General features: G+C 44.7%; 1 protein-coding gene across 2 annotated transcripts in view; it reads right to left on the reverse strand.

The window, feature by feature from the left end:
* BLK (BLK proto-oncogene, Src family tyrosine kinase) overlaps positions 1–19,182 on the reverse strand; it is a 51,835-nt gene extending 32,653 nt beyond the window's left edge. Inside the window, 1 exon segment of one of the 2 annotated variants that reach the window (NM_001075968.2) lies at positions 19,083–19,182. The gene's annotated coding sequence lies outside the window, so the exon portion shown is untranslated. 2 annotated transcript variants of the gene reach the window in all.
* Positions 19,183–22,687: the final 3,505 nt, after the last annotated feature.

Here is a 22,687-nt window from a genome sequence, read left to right on the forward strand (position 1 = left end):
AGCGACTTCACTTTCACTTTTCACTTTTCACTTTCATGCATTGGAGAAGGAAATGGCAACCCACCCAGTGTTCTTGCCTGGAGAATCCCAGGGACGGGGGAGGCCTGGTGGGCTGCCGTCTATGGGGTCGCACAGAGTCGGACACGACTGAAGCTACTTAGCAGCAGCAGCAGCTATACATGGTGAACTTCCAGAGCACCATGCTAAGAGAAGGAAACAAAACACAAAGAATGTATACTGTCTGATTCCATACACAGCCCCCTCATATGCACGGGGATTTGATTCCAGGAGTCTCCACATTTGCCAAAATACCTCCTTGTCTGCCCTTCATATTCACAGTTTTTGTATTTACAGATTGAACCAACCACAAATGAAAATTTCGATAAAGAAGAGAGGGTACAGGTGGGAGGCAGGTAAGGAAGGGCTTCTGCATCTTTCATAGTGGGAATTGATATAATTGCCCCAGAGATATATTTAAAATCAAAGTATTGGTATTCTTTAAAGTTACAAAGGTGATGAAAAGGAGATTTAAAAACAAAAACTGTTAGCATCCCTTATTTCTGGGGTGAGAGAGGGAGGGGTGGGACAAATTTCTATTTTTCAGTTTAGACCCTTTGGAGCTTTCCACATTTTAAGAAATAATGTTTATGGATAACTTATGTAGTGATAAAATCTAACTCGGCAAATGAATGGGTAGACAAATAAATTAGGAAAAGAATAAAAGATCTAACTGACCAAAAATGCCTGGAATACATTATTGTTAGGTGAAAGAGTTTATTGAAGAGTACTTTGTATAAATAATCATAGAAAAGAAAAAAAAAGGGGAGTATATAAATATATTTGCAAATGAAAAAAATGTCTGAAAGCCCTTTGGTATAAATAAAACTGCCAACAGGGCTGTTTCTGGAGAGTGAAATTCACGACCAAAAAAGACTTTATATTTTTACTTCACACCCTTCGGTGCGGTTTGTGTTAAACATAGAACAATACGCTTAAATACATAATACCATAAAATGGTGGTGGTGGTGGTGGTTTAGCCCCTTAAGTCGAGTCCAACTCTTGCGACCCCATGGACTGTAGCCCACCAGGCTCCTCTGTCCACGGGATTCTCCAGGCAAGAATATTGGAGTGGGTTGCCATTTCCTTCTCCCAATACCATTAAATATTGTTTTTTAAATGTGAAGTAAAAAAAAATGAATTGGCAATTACCCTAAAAAAATATATGGGACATGTGCCCCTGAGCAGCATTCTAAAGGATGAAAGAGGTGATGGAATTCTATCCTTTGTGGGTTCAGGTCATGCTTGGAGGACCTGGCTTCCTCTGATGAATCACTTTAATATACTTTCCTCTTTCCGCACGTAATCTGCTTGCAGTTATAGGAAATTCACAAAGTAGAGAGGAAGATAAGATTTACTGACAGCACCATTATTTAGAGATAATCACTGTTAGTTAGGTCTTCCCTGGTGGCTCAGAGGTTAAAGCATCTACCCGCAATACGGGAGACCCGGTTCGATCCCTGGGTCGGGAAGATCCCCTGGAGAAGGAAATGGCAATCCACTCCACTATTTTTGCCTGGAGAATCCCATGGAGGGAGGAGCCTGGTAGGCTACAGTCCATGGGGTCACAAAGAGTCGGACACAACTGAGCTACTTTACTTCACTGTTAGTTAACATTCTGGTATGCCATTTTCCATCGGCATTTTTTTAAAAAACGCAGAACTGGGATCATGATCGACATCCGGTTCTGTGACCTGTTTCTAAGACTGTATCACGGCTACCTTTTCCTGTCATTTACCCCCTTTGCATGTTGCATCACATGCAGGGCTGTGGGGCCTCTTATTGGAAGGTGGTACCATACTTAATTTACCCATTCTTCTGCTTCCATGCCCAAACTGCTTCCATTTTTTTAGTATCAGAAATAATTCTGCAAACATGTCCTTTGCTCATATACCCTACCCTTGTTCAAGTCCCCCGTTAATCTTTGTTGAGGTTAAAAATCCTAGAAGTGGGATTGCTGGCCTCAAGAGCATAATATGTTTAAGTCTTCTGATACATAATTGCCAAATTGTCCTTTAGGCATTTTCAGACAACTGGATATATGGATTTCCCTGTACTTTCTTTAGGAAACGTTATTATTCTTTTATACTAAGTTAATTTATTTAAAAAGTTATCTTTTACTTTTCAATCTAATTTTTTTGTTTCGTTGCTGTCGTTCACTCAGTCGTGTCTGACTCTTTGTGACTCCCTGGACTAATTAAGTAATATACACATGTTGAAAATCAGAAAATTAAGATCTATATAAAGGAAAAAATTAGAAAGACTCAAAATCTCACCACATATGAAAAAAACACTATGAACACTTTGGTGATGAATTTGCAGAGCTTTCATATTTGCATATACCCTTAAGAAGATGGAACCAGCCTGTTTATGCCGTATAATAACGTGGTTATTTCAGCAAACAGTACAGTGTAAACTACATATACATAAGGGTAATTTGGGAACCAATATTATTAATTGCATGCCATCTACAGACAACATTAATTTATTTAATCACTATTGCTCAAATAAGTTATTTTCAACCTTTGATTGCTATAAATAAACCTGTAGTAAACATCCTTATAGGATAAATCTTTAGTTGTTTGTCCAATATTTTTAAAGCTATATTTCTATAAGAGGAATTATGAAGTCAAAGAAGATGCATATTTTTAAGGATCTTGAACTCTGATACTAATTTATGCAAAGATGGTATTAATTTATATTTTTACAGCAATGAAGAAAGCTCATTTCCCTTTATCTTTGTCAAGAGCTTTTATCAAGTTGCAAACCTTTGCCAATCCAATAAGTGAAAAGCAACATGGCTTTAATTTACTTTTCTGTGAATATTTATCATGTATTTATCAACCACTTGTGTTTCTCATGTGATGAATTGGTTGTCCACAGTCTCTGCTTATTTTTACATTGAGGTGTTTATCATTTTTCCTAATTACATACAGGAACTCTTTATATCATAGATACATTGAATTTATACATTAATTTGTCAAATATATTCTAAATACTTTTCTCATTTTCTTTTAAATTTTGTTTAAAGTATTTACTGTGCACAAAAGATTATCATCTTTATCTTGTCAGTTTACTAATCTTTCTCACCAATCTTTGCTTTTGGTGTTCCCTCTTAGAAATATCTTCCCCAACCTAAGATTATAGATAAATACACCTACGTATGTATTTATTAATTTTCACTATTAGCTTTTTCACAATATTTTATATACATAAAAAACTCAGAAACAAATGTAACAGCACTAACATCAAACACGTATTAATATTTTGTCACATTTACTTCAGTTCTCTTTTTCTTCCTCTCTCTCTTTTTACGTCACCAATATTACTAAAGCTTGATCATAATTTTCTCCTTTCTTTGTCTCCAAAGTCATCATTATATTGAAGTAACTGGGTGTTATTACCACATATGATTTTGTACATTTATGACATACAAATAAACAGCCACAAGCAATATATACTTTTGTATGCTTTGCCAACGGAGAAGGCAATGGCACCCCACTCCAGTACTCTTGCTTGGAAAATCCCATGGACGGAGGAGCCTGTTAGGCTGCAGTCCATGGGGTCACTAAGAGTCGGACACGACTGAGCGACTTCACTTTCACTTTTCACTTTCATGCATTGGAGAAGGAAATGGCAGCCCACTCCAGTGTTCTTGCCTGGAGAATCCCAGGGACGGGGGAGCCTGGTGGGCTGCCGTCTATGGGGTCACACAGAGTCGAATACGACTGAAGTGACTTATGGCCTCATAATGCAAGTAACGTTTTTGAAACTTGTTTTTTTTTACCCAAACTTATTCTTGAGGTTTATTTATTTTGCTATACAGATCCCTAATTCTTCTATTTTAAAAAAATCGTATTCCATTAAGTGAATAAACCACATCTTATTTGCCCCTTTAATCATTTTTTGCTAAGGAACAATCGAGTTGTCTCCTCTTTTTCACGATGACAAACTCCATGGTGAGGAGCCCATGTCCCCCTGCACACGTGTGAGACTATCTCTGAACAGCGTGACTCCAGGGTACTGTGAGGACCCACAGGGCTATAGCGTGAGATCCTTCAGTTTGGCTGTGGAGTCCCAAAACTGTCTCCAAGGTACCAAATTGTCCTCCTCCCAGCAATACTCAAGAATTCTCATTTCTCCACATGCTTGCCAAAACCGGTGTCATGAGAAATTGCTTTTTACTAATCCAATGGGTAATAAATGGAATCTTTTTGTTATTTGTTTTTTCTTGATTACTTTTAAGATGTTTATTGATTTATGTGGGTTTTTCCCTCTGTGGATGGCCCATTCATATCCTTTGACCATTTAGAAAAATTGCAGTTTTATTTTTTTAAAAAAGAACTCATTTATTTTCGGTTATTATTGATTTTTTTTTTCCTACTGTGGAAACTATTTACAAATCGATGAAACTTTGCTATGGTCTGTAACCAAGATATGTATAAAAGGATTTGCTATCACATTTGAAGCAATGCACACGAAGACAACTGCCAAATTCCTTAGACTGGATAAGAGAAATTTAAAAGGCAAGAGAAGTTCTGGTAACAGAGTAATGTACTGATCAACACCATCATGAAAGCAACTTGTCATGGTCTAACTCTCAGTGTTGTTTTTTTCCCTCAGTGTTGTGTAAATAAAAGAAAGATATGTCCTAACCAGAAAAAAAAAAAAAAAAGAATGCATTTCTAAGAGGTATAAACTTCCAGTTAAAAAATGAATGTCATCGTGATACTATAATCTATAGTATTTGGACTGCCTATTTTTCAGATTTCCTCCTTCTGTTCAGGCCTTCAGAAGGAAAATTACTCTGCTTCAACACCAAGGAACTATTTCAAGACTCTTGATCCAAACTTCAAACTGCTTTCCTGTGACAACCCGGTTTGCCAGCAGCTGTGTGGGAGCAGGCCCACCTCGGGCAGTGTGGCCCCCTGACGTGCTCCTGCCTCCCTCCTTTCCTGTGAAGAGCCTGTTCTCCCTGACAGAGGCCCGTGAGCACAGGTCCTGGGCATGCTGTGGGGAGCAGAGACCAGGGATGCGCTCCGGAGCTTGCGTGCTGGCTGGCAGAGAGGTGAGCCAAAGACAGCCCAGACAGCATACAAGCAGAGAAAATGGCTAATCACTTCTGAGAAAGGTGAGTTTGTGCAGAGAGCAGAGCCCGTGTGATGGATTTGAAAGAGACACGAGGTTATTCAGTGGAGGAAAGCCCTCCCAGGTCTGAGTGACCAGAGGCAGCTGCCTGAGGTTGAAAGGGCAGGGGGATGGCAGGATGGAAGATCCTGGGTTTCGGGGCTGAGGATTGCGAGCCCTGGAGGGGCTCAGCCTGGAGCAGAGTCAGTGGGGAGGATGGAGTAGGTGAGGGCAGAGAGGAGGGCATGTGAGGGAGCCGGGCTTCCTTTCAAGAAGCCACATGAACCTCTAGATGGCTTCAAGTGGACCCACTTACCTGATCGAAAGATCACGGCAGCTGCAGAGGGCCTCTGTGAAAGGTGGTGGACGAGAGATCGGAGAAGGGGGATGTGAAGGGGGATGGGGAGATGCCAAACAAGGTGACGATGAGCTTTAGCTGTGGGAGGGGCTGTGCGTGGAGGGGAAAGAGCTGCCCCATGCTCCTCCTACGGATCAGAACCTCTCACCCTCCCCCACCTGGGGATGTCTGTCCTCAGAATTGGAACCCAGTTCCCAGCAGGGATTCCACAGATTAGTCTTCAAAAATTGAATGTCCTAAGTAAACACACACGAAAGTGGCTGTTTGATGTCTGAAGCCAAGTTCTGCCAGGAGTACCTGCTCTCTACAGCCTTGGCTGGAGCCTGGATCTGAAGGATCGTCTGTGCCTTGTCTAGCATAAAGCGATTCTAGTGCCCATGTGAAGCCAGAAGGCTGCTCAGTGTGGGGTGGGGCGGTGCTGCCAGCTCCTGGGCAACTGGAGGAACTGGGATTCAACCATCAGCTGGCTGTGGACACTGTGTCTTCCCCCATCTGCTGCCTACCTCAGCTTCCTCCCTGTTGAGTGAGTTTTGAGCAGCCAGCATGCATCACTGTCATCAGCATCTAAGGGAGCTCAGCTTCCTCCTCTTGGAGGTTACCCTCCTGAACCATGGGCTCAGCGCTGGGCTGCTCTAGAAGCTGCTACAGGAGAAAGGTACCTCTTTGGCTTCCCAGAAGTCACTCTTAGCTGAGGGGGAGGGCCCTGGACTCAGGATCCAATTGTGGGACCTTGGGAAATAGCACCCAATCATGTAATGGGGCCAAGAACTCTGACCACAGAGCTGGGGCTGCACCAGCAGTAGGCAGGGTCTCACCACGGTGGGCTCAGCACCAATGGAGCGCAGTCTTCAAGAGCTGGGCAGCTGCCTCCTGCCCCACAAGGTGCTGCTTATGCCCAGGAAAAGCTCCCTATCAAATTTGACTCAGCAAGTAGGTGGGGCACAGAGAAGCCAGGCCTATGCTGCAACAGCAGGAGGCTCTGGGAAGCCTGGCGGCATCTGAAAGGTTCCAGTGTGCTTGGAGGCTAGGAAGTCCGTGATGCTCAGGGGGGAACAGAGCCAGAGGAGGGGTTGGTAGAGCTCAGAGAAGCAGTGGACTACATCACCAATCATACTGCCACTTGGATTTCTAGTAAACAGCTCAGACTTGAAATGGCCAAAAGGACCCCCTTGTTTTTTTTCCCCAAACTCCCTAGGCCTCAAAGATTTCCCATCTCACTAAACAGTGCCTCCATCTTGGAGTTTCTCCCGCTCTTTCTCCTACTTCCCACAAACCATCACCAAATTCTGCGGGCTCAGCATGCAGCCAGAACTGGGCCACTGTTGCTATTCCAGTCAAAGCCAGGGCCTTGCAGTGGCCTCCCAGCTGTTCTTCTGTTTCTCTTCCGGCCCTCCCACCAGCCTGATGCTGGAAGATGCAGGTCAGGCCATGCCACTTCTCTCCCGATTACCACCTGGCACGACATATATTTCCAAATTTGTTTGGTGTCTGTCGTCCTGCACGAGAAGAGGCCTTTGTTTTGTCCACTGATGTGACTCGTGCCTCAGGAAAAGCTCATAGTTATGTCTGAGTGAGCGAACAGACAGCTCCTCTTCTCACGTGGCATCCATTCTACCATCGACAGAGGCAGTTGATCGCATCGTGAAATTCCATCCCTGCCCCAGCCCTCGAGGCTTCAGGGTTATTGCATGATATGCCAGGATCCAAACCTCCTCCTCCTTTTGGTCCATTGCCTTGTTCGCTTCCCGTCCTGGCCCAGGACTACAGCACCACCTTTCCCGAGGCAGCAGAAGAGGAGGGATTTTAAATCATGAGGGACGCATTTCAGTCACGGCTCTGCCTCTTGGTAGCTGAATGCCCCTCTCCTCCTCTAGGAGCTGGCATGCGGATCTCACAGCCGCTCATGTGAGCAGCGCTTTATAGATGCTACAAGCCAGGTGCTAATGGCAGCCACTATATTAAACACACACTCTACTCTTCCCCTTTCCACAGGCTCCCCTCCAAAACTATCCTAAAGAACGAATGTCTCCCTCTGGGTGAACCTGTGGGGCAGCTTATTGTTCCTTCTCCCCCCAGAGACCCCATCCCTCCTGAAGGCCCAGAAGGATGGAATGTTTCTTCCTGCCACTTCCCTGGAATTAGACTGATTCCCAGACCCCTGTCCAAGCCCTAGTAATGCTTCCGGTGAGCCTCTGAGCTTCCTGAGGTTACAGAGGGTTTATCTAAACTCTGCAAGTCTCAGAAATCAAAACCACAGCCATCGACCTTCCTTCCTTTTTTTCTTCTCCCCTTCCATTCCTCCCTCCCTTGGCAGTTTTGGAATAAATTTAGTATTTGTCATTTCCTTTCTCAGGGCTTCCTAGGTGGCTCAGTGGCAAAGAATTTGCCTGCCAATGCAGGAGCCTCAGGAGACAGGTTTGATCCCTAGATTGAGAAGATCCTCTGGAGAAGGAAATGGCAACCCACTGCAGTGTTCTTGCTTGGGAAATCCCATGTACAGAGGAGCCTGGCAGGCTACAGTCCATGGGGTCGCAAAGAGCAGGACACGACCGAGCAACTGAGCACACAGTCATTTCCTTTCTCTCCCACATCCACGCAGTTTTCTGAGTTTAGTTCTTGGGGAAATGGGAGAAGATGGAGAAGTATCAATGCAAGACCTCCTAGGGGATCTGCTTGTCAATTAACGAGCATTTTCTGAGTGGAAAAGATGCCTTGGGAGGTGAGAACCATAGAGCAGAAACCACCCTTCTGCTGTGCCTCGGGGGAGGGATGGCTCAACCACACAGGTTATGAGAAGCCTTACTGGGCTGTGTGGTCTGAGGTCGTCCACTGTGGTGTTTATCAGAAGGTTTTTTCTTGGTTAGATTGACCCTCAGTAAGAACACGGTGTACACCTGCAAGATGGAACACGCCAAGGTGCACATGTGCACACACAGCCCCCATGCCTTGAAACAAAGGCTCATGCAATGTTATTTGTCCTCACTCAAGCAATGCGTTTGAGTATTTTCTATCCTATTCTATTTCTCAAAAAAAGATTTTTTAAATTAGGTAAATACACATGACACAAAATTTACTATCTTAATTTTTAACTGTACAGTTAGGTAATGGAACAAATATTCACATTGCTGGGCACCCAATCTCCAGAACTTCTTCATCTTGCAAAATTGAAACTTAATCTCCATTAAAGAAAAACTCCCCATTTTCCCCTCTGCCAGTCCCTGATAACCACTTTTCTACTTTCAGTCTCTATAAATTGACTACTCTGGGGACCTCATAGAAGTGACACCATACTGTACTTGTCCTTCTGGGACTGACATTTCATTTAGCATAATGCCCTCATGGTTCATCCATGTCGTGCCATGTGTTTGAATTTCCTTTTTTTTTTTTTTTAAGGCTGAATAATATTCCATGGCATATACATGCAACAATGTATTTATCCACTCAACCATGCGGCTATTGCGAATAATGCCACTGTGATATTTGTACAGTATGCAAATATCTCTTTGAGACTGCTTTCTCTTCCCCTCTCAACTCCCTCTCTGCCTTTATCATGGCCCACAGATCAGCTGTCTTCCCCTCTGTGCCCTCAGCCTCGTTCCTCTGACTTTGCCATCCCCATCTCCCAAACTGCTGACACTTCCTTTAAGGTTTGGGGGTCCCAGTTCTGGAGCCAAGCACGCCAGTGTCAGCACCAGCCTCCTTGGGGCCCAACGTGTGGACGCGCCTCAGGACCCAGGCACTCTCTGCCTGGGTTCAGTCCAGAGCTGGCAGTAGAGACGAATGTTTTAGCAAATTGTGATAGAGTATGAAAATATTCTATCAAGGGTACAACAAATTTTGTGAGGACTTTGCTTCAGCCTTTCTTGAATAATTAATTCCTGTTTTTGGGTAGGCAGTCATGCTTTTTGCCCAGAAAACCTTGAAAGTGAGTAATTTAGACTCATCTAGAAATTGAGGCAAAGGCAAAAAAAGCCAAAAATGCTCTTATGAAAGCAAGTTACTGAATGATTTTGTGTTAAATAAGATGAAATATATAACGCACTTATAAGAGTGCCTCAACACATAGTATGGACTCAATAAATGTGACTTATTACTGTTAAACCATGGCACAATAATATATTATTATAAAGTGTTAGTTGCTTGGCCTGCAGCCCACCAGGCTCCTCTGTCCACGAGATTCTCCAGGCAAGAATACTGGAGTGGGTAGCCATTCCCTTCTCCAGGGGATCTTCCTGACCCAGGGACTGAACCTGGGTCTTCTGCATTGAAGAGAAAACACAAATATAATAAAATGCCTTCTCACCCACTTCTCCCTAATACTCCCCTGTCATAAACAGTAAACAGTCTAATTTTCTAGGGCAATGGTAAAAAGATGCCATTTATATCAAAAGCCAGGGTTATTGCATGTACTGATTATCGATCACAGGCAAAACTAGAGGGCCAATAAGGCACACTGATCTACCGTTTAATGTTGTATTACATATAAGATGCCCAAGATGAAATTATAATTTACTCTTTTCTATTGCATGATTATTTCCCAAATTTCAGGAAGTCTTTGCTCTTTCAAGGCTGCCAGTTTTCCGTAATAATAATAAGTGGTTAACTTAGCAGAAATTCTCAGAGGAAGTAAGGAGACTTGAGATTAAATTTTGCCCCATCTTTTTGCCTGCAGGTATGAACGCTTGTGGAGAAGGCAATGGCACCCCACTCCAGTACTCTTGCCTGGAAAATCCCATGGACAGAGGAGCCTGGTGGGCTATAGTTCATGAGGTCACTAAGAATCAGACACGACTGAGCGGCTTCACTTTCACTTTTCAGTTTCATGCATTGGAGAAGGAAATGACAACCCACTCCAGTGTTCTTGTCTGGAGAATCCCAGGGATGGGGGAGCCTGGTGGGAGGCCATCTATGGGGTCACTCAGAGTCAGACACGACTGAAGTGACTTAGCAGCAGCAGCAGCAGCATGAACACTTGAGTTTAAGGAGATTCAGGACAGGATTACTAAGACAGAAAGGAAATCAAACACATTTAGGAAGCCAAAGTCACCAACAGGTGCCAAGTAGGTTGTTGTTACTAAAAACATCTGAAGAGAAAAGGTCCATTTGTATTTAGTAAATCATGAGCTCAAGTCTCCCACCCATTGGGTTGGACTGTTGGGTTCAATCTCTTGGACTTCAGAGTTTCCTTGGCTCTTTAAGCCTTGAGTGATAACATTTCCGTTTGATAAACACAGCTCATCTCCTATGGTTAATGCTTGTAGGAGGAAAGAACAATTAACCACCACAAATATTTCTGTGTCAGTCTGACTCCTTGGAGAGAAATGCAAGGCTTAAAAAAAAAAATCAAAACATTTAGTGAAGTTTAGTGAAGAACCAAAGATAGCCATAATCATGGCAGAACCTTGAACACATTAGCATTTAGCTTTGATTAAAGAAGTAAAAAGAGAAGCAACTCTCTTAACCATAGGGCACTTTAGCATAATGGGTGTGTGTGCGTGTGTGTGTACTGAGTTGCTTCAGTTGTGTCCAACTCTTTGCAACCCTACGGACCATAGCCTGCCAAGTTCCTTGGTCCATGGGATTCTCCAGGCAAGAATACTGGAGTGGATAGCCATTCATCCCTCCTCCAGGGGATCTTCCTGATCCAGGGATCGAAACTGCGTCTCTTATGTCTCCTGCTTTGACAGGAGGATTCTTTACCACTGGTGCCATCTGGAAAGCCTCAGGTAATGGGTATGCACACACAGATCAGGCAGTGAGATACACTTGGGTTCTAGTCCAAAGGCTCCTCAGATGGGAATAATATGGTCCCCATTCCACATCTGGACTTCTGTGTGTAGGCACAGATCTTTAGAATTCTTTCATTTCAACACCAGACTTGCCAAAGGGAATGGGAGGGAAGAAGACAGAAAGAAAGATCAGTTGTTTTTAAAAATATTTTCAGGGACCCCAATCTCCTTTGAGAACCTGATGAACTACAGACACTTCCGTCACTCCCAAGTACACTTACATGCAGACACATCCAATTTTGTGTTCAGTTTCAGGACTCCTCTCCCCGCAAACCCGCACAACAATTCATGGACCTCTGATTAGGAATCTTGGTTTAGACTGTGGGACAAATGAGGCCAAATCCTTGGGTTTTCTTTCCTTCTGAGTCATTTCATCTCACAGAGAGGAAAGTCTGTTCTCTTGCCAAAGACCACATCAGTAACCCTGGCCAACGAATATAGCTGTTGAAAATGAGGGAGCTAGATGAGAAGACAAGAACTCAAGCCACGATCACCATGACTTCAAATGCAAATCCAAGACCACCCCACTCCACCCCCAAATAAGTCTTTCGTTTCTCTGTATAATTGTTGTTCCTTGGACAATGGGAAGAATACTTTTTGGCTGTACGATGTAGTTCAGAAGGACTTTACAATTTACATGTTATTTTGTTCCCAATCATAACCCTCTATCATGTTAAAAAAAAGGGGGGAACTAAATGTCCAGTTTGAAATATAGTTGAGATTAGGAAATATTATGCAGCTTCAAAAATGATCATTGTGATAATACTTTCTCCATTCGTCCCACTCTCTCCATCCCCCACTGTGTCCACAAGCCCATTCTCTACATCTTTGTGGCCATTCCTTCCTTGCAAATAGGTCCATCAATATCATTTTTCTAGATTCCATATCTATGTGTTAATATACTATACAATATAATATACAAATATGTTTTTCTCTTCCTGAGTTACTTCACTCTGTACAACAGGCTCTAGGTTCATCTACCTCACTAGAACTGATTCAGATTCCTTCTTTTTTATGGCTGAGTAATACTCCATTGTATATATGTATGTAAGATAGACAGCTGGTGGGAAGTTGCTGCGTAGTACAGGGAGCCCAGTCTGGCACTCTGTGATGACCTGGAAGGATGGGATAAGGGGATGGGAAGGAGGCTAGGGAAGGAGAGAATATATGTAGAATTATGGCTGATTTGCATTGTTGTATGGCAGAAACCAACACAATATTGTAAAAATAATTTTTTAAATATTTAAATAAAAATAGAAAAAATGATCATTGTGAAGACATGTTGCCATGGGGAAGATGCTTATGTTAAGATGAAAAAAAGAAAGCAAGGAAAAAACATAGACTCCAAAGGTCTCTGTCCTTTATGATTCCAGTAATAAAAAGCTGCATACTACAAACAAAGGCATGCAAGTCTTGGGTAGAAATCAGAGGTGGAGTTACTGATGGCTCATATCTGTTTCCAAAAGGTTTTTTTTTTTTTGGTATTTTATGACTGTTATAGTTAGAAAGAAAGGAGATACATGATATATCTGTACAAAATCAACCTGTTCTCCCAAAGGGTTGTGGCTGATCCCCTGCTTCTAAGTTTCCCTGCTGAGAAGGCTTTCTAAGTGAGCCGGTGAAGAAGATAGACCCCCAGAGGACTCAGTCAGAGCTCCACAGGCCCCCACTGAGCACCAAACCTTGAGCCTGTGGCTGAAAGAGCAGAGAGAGAGCACCTCCTCACTCCTGGTAGACCAGGCACAGATTGGATCCCTGGCATCTGAGTCTGGGCTGAGGGGGACACTGGTTCCCGCAAAGAACACGAGGAATTTCATATCTAAATCCACGTGAGCTTCTGGTGTTTAGATTCTCCCCCACCACCCACAAACAGAGTCAGAAGTAAAGGACCCATTCACGTGACAGACCCCTCCCCTGGGTCATGGGAGGTTAGCTACTCTCAAAACAGCCACCAAGGGAAAATTTCCAAAGAGCTTCTTGCAGGGCAACCTGCCAGGGGTGAGGAGGCAGCAGCTTCATCAGTCGGGACTTGACCTTCTTGAGGTCACGGTCAGTCAGCACACCAGTCCTGAGCACGGAGGCTCCTGAGTAAGAGCAACACGGCAGCACAGCTCTGACCTCAGACTTGGCTCACGTCCTTCAGGCAAGCTCCTAACCACCTCCCTTTTATCTCCCCAGCCCTGTAGCTGGGGTGTCACGAACAGCAAGAGCCACCATCCTGCACACCTGGCGTTTCCTTCCCAAAGTGCTCAGCACACACAGGCCTGCACTCGTGCAGTAGCTCCTTCACCGAGGCTCTGCTGACCCCCAGAGAGAGGGGTGTGTATATGTATATGATATGTACAGGTACATCTCAGTGTCCCAGCTCATCCCACCACCACCACGACCCCATGTCCACACATCCATTCTCTACATCTGCATCTCTTCCTGCCCTGCCAATAGGATAAAGAAGTTATGATACAAATACACAGTGGAATATTACTCAACCATAAAAAAGGAACAAAATCGGGCCATTTGTAGAGATGTGGATGAACCTAGAGTCTGTCATACAGAATGAAGTAAGTCAGAAAGAGAAAAACAAAAACCATATGTTAACACATATATGTGGAAACTTCCTGGATATTTTACTGCTATCTCTGACCCTGAAGTTGTTTATCTCAGTTGTATCTGTTGGGTGGAAACAATATAACCATGTGCTACCTGCCCCTTTCTGGTTTCCTAGCTGCATGTTCAGTCCAGATGTTTTGGCAGCTTGAAATCGCTATGGTAGGAGTGTTTATACCACAGGAATAGGCAAGGGCTACATATTTAAAAACAGAGACATTACTTTGCCAACAAAGGTCCATCTAGTCAAAGCTATGGTTTTTCCAGTAGTCATATATGGATGCGAGAGTTGGACTATAAAGAAAGTTGAGCGCCAAAGAACTGATGCTTTTGAACTGTGGTGTTGGAGAAGCCTCTTGAGAGTCCCTTGGACTGCAAGGAGATCCAACCAGTCCATCTAAAGGAAATCATTCCTGAATATTCATTGAAAGGACTGATGCTGAAGCTGAAACTCCAATACTTTGGCCACTCGATGCAAAGAACTAACTCATTGGAAAAGACCCTGATGCTGGGAAAGATTGAAGGAGGGAAGAGAAGGGGATGACAGAGGATGACATGTTTGGATGGCATTACCGACTCGATGGATGTGAGTTTGAGCAAGCTCCTGGAGTTGGTGAAGGACAGGGAAGCCTGGTGTGCTGCAGTCCACGGGGTCGCAAAGAGTCAGACATGACTAAATGACTGAACTGAACTGAACACATGTGTGGTTGATGCATTTTTGTTGATTTCCCTGACTTAAGACGGTGATGGAAAAAACATTAATAGTGTTGATTTTGCTTTAAAACATTTGCAGCTGTGGATAGCACCCCTCAACATGGAGAAAATTTTCAAGTAATAAAATACTGTTATTCAATTTAGTAAAGAAGTGGGTCAGCCCACAGACTATCAAGTGCAGTTCACACATGTGGTTTCACTCTGATCTTACTTCTTAGAATAAATGAAAATATCAGTGAAGTTCATGTGCATCAATTGCTTGACTTTGGGTCCAAGAGTTTGGCAAAAGTTCACAAGATCATTCTGTGGAGAATCAGTTGGCTATGTGGAATTTATAAGAACGGGTATTACATATATTAATATTTGTAAATGAGTGTTGCTTATCATTTATACCAGTAAAATTGATGATTAACTTATGTGTGTGTGTGTGTTTCCCGGAAAGTTGGAGGTTAACATTTGCCAGTACACCCCTGTTCTCAGTCTTCTTAACCTGACACGTCCCCGACAGCCCTGACTGTGCGAGGGAGTCTGCCAGACAGACAAAGGGACAGACACCACAAAACAGAAATGGCTCCTTCCCATTAGGAAATGGAAACTTCAGCCTTTCCCATAAAGCCACACAAATAAAATCATAAAATGGTTTATTACTTTTGATCCTATCTTCAAGAGCAATATTAAAAAATAAAAAGAATTTTTTTTTTAAAAGTCTCATTAACTTTAGAAATGGTAGGACTAAAAAGAATCTTACCGTGAAATAATTTTATAGAATTTCTGTAGCAATACAAGGTAGAATAACTGTAAAAATGGACAGTTGAAACATAGGTCATTTGTCTAACTATAATAAACACACCCAGATATCTCACCATAAGTTGGCCCTCTTGGTGAAAAAATAAAGAACTGATTTATGTTAATAATTCTTATTTAACACCCTCATCATGCTTCAAGCTCTTTCTAAAACCCTCTCCTGTTTTGGATAGTGTTTGGAGGGAGCCCAGATCCAGAGGGGCAGCAGACCTGCCAACAAAGTGCCCCAGGCATGTGCTAGAAGCCTTGGGGACTCAGGGGTGGATCTGGGCACTGGTAGGCTAATGGCACCCCACTCCAGTACTCTTGCCTGGAAAATCCCATGGACGGAGGAGCCTGGTGGGCTGCAGTCCATGGGGTCGCTAGGAGTTGGACACGACTGAGCGACTTCACTTTCACTTTTCACTTTCATGCATTGGAGAAGGAAATGGCAACCCACTCCAGTGTTCTTGCCTGGAGAATCCCAGGGACAGGGGAGCCTGGTGGGCTGCCGTCTATGGGGTCGCACAGAGTCGGACATGACTGAAGCGACTTAGCAGCAGCAGCAGGCTTCCCGGGTGGTGCTGGTGGTAAAGAGCCCGCCTGCCAATGCCGGAGATAGAAGAGACACAGTTTCCATCCCTGGGTCGGGAAGATCCCCTGGAGGAGGGCATGGCAACCCGCTCCAGTATTTTTGCCTGAAGAATCCCATGGAGAGAGGAGCCTGGTGGGCTACAGTCCATGGGGTTGCAAAGAGTTGGACACGACTGAAGCGACTTGGCATGGCACGGCTGACACGACAAGAGAGAAGACATGGGCGCTGATCCTGAGAGCCAGGACAAGAGGGACTTGCCTGGATGAGAAAGAGAGGTGCACCACAGAGCGACCAGCAGGAGGGGCCTGGTGTGTTCCAGAAGCAGTGGTGGAGCAGGAGATGTGACAGGAAAGCGACTGCAGGCCCAGCGGTAATCACCGCTCTTCAGCTCAGATCTTCATCTCAGTGTTGTGATTTTCATGTAAATGCTATCTCCCCACAGCTTCATAATTCTTTCCTCTTTCATGTCTGCTTCCGAAGCTTTCTCTAATCTGGTTGAGACATCGCCTTTGAACAAGGGCACACCTGCTCTGCCGGGCCTGTGAAGCACAAGTGCACGCACATGTATGTGTGTGTATGTATGTGAACGTGTATGTGTGTTGAGGGGGGTGGGTTGGGTTTCTCTGTCTCCCTGGTACCTCTCTAAACACTTGATCCTTAAAGCAAGGCTGCTGCCCCTGGTGATCTCATCTGGATGCTGCAGATTCTAGGGTCTGTGCAGGGACCAGGCCCCCCAGGCGTCACTCAAGCAGGAGCTGGCTCTTAGAGTTCCAGTTTGACTCTGTGTTCCTCAGTAGATGCTCTGCTCGTGGAAGAGTGTTTGCAGCACAGTTCAGTGCTGCCTGGCTGGCCACAGATTCTGCGGGGAAGGGTGAGCCCAGGATGGCAGAGTCCATCCGGGTATTCCATACCGGGTCTGGGCCCTTATTGGCCTCCACGCTCGGCCTCCTGCTTCCCCACTGGGGATGGGTCAGGTGTGGGTAGCTGGGCATGAGCTGGAGGCCCAGGAGCCTGAACCAGCACAGTGAGCTCCGCTGGGAGACAGAAGTGCAGTCCTTAGGCCTAAATCCTCCTGACACAGAGTGAAGGCTCAGAAATGTGTGTTGAATGAAAAAATAAATGAATGATGAGGAAGACCACGAAGACAGGGAAATACGGCTCTTTCTGAGAAGCAGGTGGGGAGTTGGGAGAGAGGCTGATAGAAAATGCAAGAGGCTTTCTGGGTTCCAGAATGTTCAAAGAGAGGGTGGGCCCCCCAGGCCATGAACACCAGTTATCCCAAGCATGTTCAGATGTTGACTATTTCTGCTCCAAGGCAGGATGAGCATAGATTTTTATTTTTCATTTTGGAATAATTTTAGGTTTACAGAAAAATTACAAAGATAGGATAGAGACTTGCCCTGCATCCTGCACCCAGCTTCCCTGAGTGTTGGTGTCTTTCCTAACTATGGTACACTTGCCAGAACCAAGAGAGGCACATCAGTGATAGCTGTTAAGCTCCAGACTTTATTTAGAGTTCACCTATTCTTCACTAATGACTTTGAGGTTGTTGTTGTTCCAGGCTCCAAACCAACCCCTATGTGAATTCTGAATTTAGCTGTCATTTCTCCTTACTCTCCTCTGAAGTGACAATTTCCCTCTCTTTACTTGTTTGTCATGACCTTGAGAATCTTGAAGGTCAAGTAGTCTGTAGCCCTTCAATTTGGGTTTGTCTGATGTTTTCTCATAACTAGACTAAGGTTAGGGGTTTGAGGAAGGAATAGCTTGGAGGTGAAGTACTTTTCTCCTTGCAGCCAAAGTTAGACAATGAATACAAGGTGACTTATCCCTGGAGATGTTAACCTTGACCTTGGGGCCAGGATTCTCCACTGCAGGGTTACCGGTTTTCCTCCTCTCTAGTAAGTCCAGTCCTCACTTAAGCGGAGGGGTTTCTAACTCTCTTCCAGGAGGGAAGAGTGGAGACATAGATCATGTGGAATTCTTCTCTATAATGACAGAAGCACCATAATAACAGTTTTTTAGTTCCTTGGTCATGTGGCAATTGAGGGTAAGTGAACACATTGGCCAGTTAGGAAATGACTGGAAAAGTTGTCAAAATCCTAGTATTTTTTAAATTCTCTCAAGATATCAACTATTCTTTCCTTTTCACAGTTGGCCAAAGAGCTCTCTTAGCCAAACAGGCCATCTTTAAACCTATCCCGGGGCTTCCCTAGTGACTCAGTGGTAAAGAATCCACCTGCCAATGCAGGAGACACAGGTTCAGTCCTTGGGTTGGGAAGATCCCCTGAAAGAGGGCGTGGCAACCCACTCCAGTGTTCTTGCCTGGAGAATCCCATGGACAGAGGAGCCTGGCGGGCTACAGTCCATGGGGTCGCAAAGAGTCGGATATGACTTAGCAACCAAACAGCAACAAGCCTATTCCATCACCCTACCTCCAAATGTCTGGAAAATGGAAAACCTGATTGTAAAAAGAAGACCAAAATGAAATGAAAGCAACAAGCAATCATTGACCTTGAGTCAGACCCTCCACACATCACTGCTGCCCTGCATCAGCTTGGCACCATGGTACCTTTACCCTCCTTTACAGGGAGGCTCTTGCCTGGAGCACACAGCCCCGAGTGCCCATCCATACCCTCACCCCACCCACAGCCTCCTTCTGTCTCTCTTCCATGGCACATTCACCACCTTTTCCAGCTTTGAAAGGCTGAGCAGCAGACTCTATCCTGGATGGACTGAAGTTTTATCAATCAAAAAAACTCTCTTGGGTGACCATTCCATATTGAAGTATGGCAGAAACCATCACAATATTGTCAAGTAATAATCCTCCAATTAAAAATAAGATAAAAAAAAAAAAAAACGTCTAAAATAGAAATGAACAAACGACGGGGCAATCTATCCACAACTGGGGCTCAGACCCTAAGAAAGTCTTCCCTCTCCTCTATAACACCCATAACAATGTTCCTGCCCACTCTCCCAGGGTCTCCACGGGCCCCTAAGCACTGTCTGCGCTGTATGAGGAAATGCGATGGTCAGGAAGGCGGAAGATGAGTCTTACCTTGGCAGTATTCAGCGGCTGCTCACCATAGCTCTTCAAATCGCCGCGCCTTATCGGGCAGCGGCCTCCTAGCTTCAACCAGCGACTCGGAAACAATCCTGAAGCAGGAGCCCATCCCAGGCGTCTCAGTCACTTCAGTAGCTCGTGGCTTCCTGCCGGCGATGGCAAGAACCCGCCGAGGTGGCAGGCTATCCCCCCACCCCCGTCTGTGGTCACAGCTGCCTCCACCGAGCTCCGCCCCTCCCACCGACCCTTGGAAAGCTTTCGTGGGCTCACTGTGCCCAGGAAAAGCCTATGAGCAAGGACCACGAGCAGCTGGTCCTTTCTCTGGAGCTGGGCCACGTTTGTCACTGTGCCCCACTGCCGTCAGAAAGTTTTCCCAAGGGGCTTTGGTTTAACAACAAGGAGGTGTTTTTCCTGCAGCGAGCCTGGTAGGTACAGTTAGTAAACCTCCAAGTTAACCCTGCAAGGTATTTCACGCCGCCTTGCAGGGTTGTCTGCAGGGCAAGAAGGAGCTTGGGTTCGGCTGCCTTGTGCCCTCTGTGTGAGCGAGGTGGCCATCTCCCAGCCGTGCTGGTTTTGTCTTGTCTTCCAAATAGTCCTGATGATACCCAGCTCATGGGATACGAAGAGCACAAGTGATAGAATGGAGTGACGGCAAAAATTTGGCTCATTCCCTTGTCTCTAGTAAGGAAATTCCCTTGACTCTAGCCAGTCCTTGATTCTGATCTCAGAGCCTTTTCAATTGTACTATGTCACTCCTCTGTGAAAACTCAGAGGAACAGAGACTGATGGAGTTGATGGGGAAGGACCGTAACATCTAGAGTGGCGAGGTGCCATCCTTTACCACACCAGCTGAGGGACCAATGGGACCAAGAAGTTTGCTGAGATGCCCTCTGGAGATGTATTGGTTCAGCCGGACATAGGGAGCCACTGGCCTCCTACTTTCTGATCTGTGGACCAAAGGGAGCCAGTGGGTGGTCTCCTCTCCTGCCCTTATGTCTGGGAACCTCAATATCAGGGGGCAAGGAGAGAATTTAGACACATTGGCTTCTACTCCTGCCCTGGGACTACAGTTCAGAATCTCAGCTTCTTCATGGAGTCCCTTCCCTTGGATTTTAGGATTAAGAGAGTAATTCGCTGTGAGTCTCTGGCAGGAAAGATTTTTTTGACAGATGTTCATGGCAACCGTAGCAGCAACATAGAGATCTTAGGTTCTAAGACTCCTTGGAAACAATCTATTTTATTTTCCCCAAAAGATTTTTTTGTGAGAAAAGACGGATTAATGTATAAAAAGCCTCTATTACAGTATTTAGCACATGAGAACTCCAAATAACTGGTAGCTGATGTGAATATGTCTAATCCAAGTGCCAAATCTGATCTTTTAGAAAAACTGCTTTGTCTTCTTCCATCCTTGACAGCAAAGGGCCCAGAACCATGCCCAGAATTGGCTGTGCTCAGTGAATCGTAGGTGTTATTTTTATAGTCACTTCCTGACACCTGAGAGTTGGACCTAAGCATTTGCGCTCTAGTTTGAAGACTCCCAAACTACTTAAACTTGTGATTTAAAAGTTAATGGTTTGATATATAGTAACTACACAGGTGCTCAGCCTGGTGCTCTGAGACAACCTAGAGGAGAGAGATTAAGGCGGTGGGAGGGAGGCTCAAGAGGAAGGGGACATATATATGTGTATTTACGGCTGATTCACGTCGTTGTACAGCAGAGACCAACACGACACTGTAAAGCAATTATCTTCCAATTAAAAATAAAACAAAACTTGGAAGTCAAAAAAATAAAATCTTAAATACAGAAAAGTTATTGAATTGAGGAGAGATTATTCAGTCCTGTTATTTCAATTCAGCTAACACAACAAACTTTTCTGATTGTTTGCTTTAAGAACACACAAGAGGTTGGGGATGCAGATATAAATAAGCATGCCTGTCCTCTGTGGGAGCCAGTCTAAGGTGTCTGGGAGGGGTCTGGTAGACAACCATGACTGGGTGTGGTAAGTGCAGCCATTGGTGCCTCAACAAGGCACAGTATTAGAACAGAGGCAGGAACAATAACTCCATCGGGGACTACTGAAGGACATTACCAAGGAGACGGCTTTGAACACGGTTTGTCCCTAAGGATCCTGCAAACTCTCAGAGGCAGAGCCAGCATTGAGCTTTTTACTTACCAAGGGTCCAGTGATACCGCCTGAATTATGTCTAATTTTTTTTTTTAATCCATGGGGCTTAAATAAGTGAGTTGTGAAGAATTTTTTACATACTTGAACTCAAGGATACAGAGAATACAGTGGGAAATAGGGAGTCTATCTTTCTAAAGAGAAAATCCATTTCTTCCAATGACTTATCTATTCAAGGTTAGAGTGAGAGGGGATGTGTGAGGTTTGCAGGGAAAGGAGTTTAGAGAAGCTGGCTTTTGTATGATTTTGGGGGAAAAAAGCTTCACCTTTCTGTCCACCCCCAACAGACAGGGATCGGAAAAAAACCCAAAAATGGATTCCAGCAGCCACCCAGAAAAGAAGGAGGAAATGACCTTACTCTTGGGTTTCAGTTGTCTAAGCAGAAGTGAAAGTTACTTTCAGCCATTTTCACCCTGACAGAGTCATAGCATCCATAAGAAAGGCAGGGGGAGGAGGGGAGGAGCTGGGAGAGAAGATGGGAAGCAGCAAGACATATGAAGTGAGGCGAGGGGTGTCCTTAACAGAAGCTTTTGTTGGAGAACCTCAGAGAGGGCTTCCAGGGCTGCGCTGAGATGAGACTCCGCTCTGACCCTCCCCCGCTCAGCTCAGTGTTCAGCCTCACTGGCTGCCCCATTTATTTTTGCACATTTGAGGTGACATATGCAAAATGTGGAGCTATCCTTCCATGTGTCTGCAACAGCCTTCTGACATCAGAACATTTCTGGGAAAAAAAAAAAAATCAAAAGCTGTGGACAATAGAATAGTTGGAGGGAAGAAACATTAAAATAATCCAGTCCAAGATTCACTTAGGCATGGTGGTGTGAGAAGTGGGGCAAATTCCCTCTGAAGAAAACAAGTATAAAGCCAGATAAAGTGGTCAAAATTCACCATTCAAAGGCACTGGAGCCTGACCAAAGGCAGACAGATTGAGAAGTGTTTAATCTTGGAAAACTGCTCCTGCATCAGAACGGCTGTGAGCCTGTGGTCTTCTTGTTTGGACTTTCTGTGTCTCATCCACACACCTCAGCCTGGCTGATGAGAAACACAGCTTTTTTTTTTTTTTTTTAACTATGACTTATTTTTTAAAATATAATGTTATTATTGGCTGCGCCAGGTCTTAGTTGCTGCTTGAGGGATCTGTGAGCTTCCCTGTGGCATGCAGGATCTTTAGCTGTGGCAGGCGGGATCTATTTCCCTGACCAGGGATGGAAGCCGGGCCCCCTGCATTGGGAGTGTGTAATCTTAGCCACCGGACCACCAGGCAAGTCCCAAGAACCACAGTTTTACTCGTGTGAATGATGAACTTGTTTGAGGCCTGTTAGTGAAAACCAGCAGCCAGGTGAAGGTGACAGATGTGATCTGGAGTGAGGAGGTGAAAATCTGCTACTTATGGGTTAAAGGCCACAGAACAGTTCA

Source organism: Bos taurus, chromosome 8 (genome assembly GCF_002263795.3).
Source record: "Bos taurus isolate L1 Dominette 01449 registration number 42190680 breed Hereford chromosome 8, ARS-UCD2.0, whole genome shotgun sequence".
Taxonomy (NCBI): Eukaryota; Metazoa; Chordata; class Mammalia; order Artiodactyla; family Bovidae; genus Bos; species Bos taurus.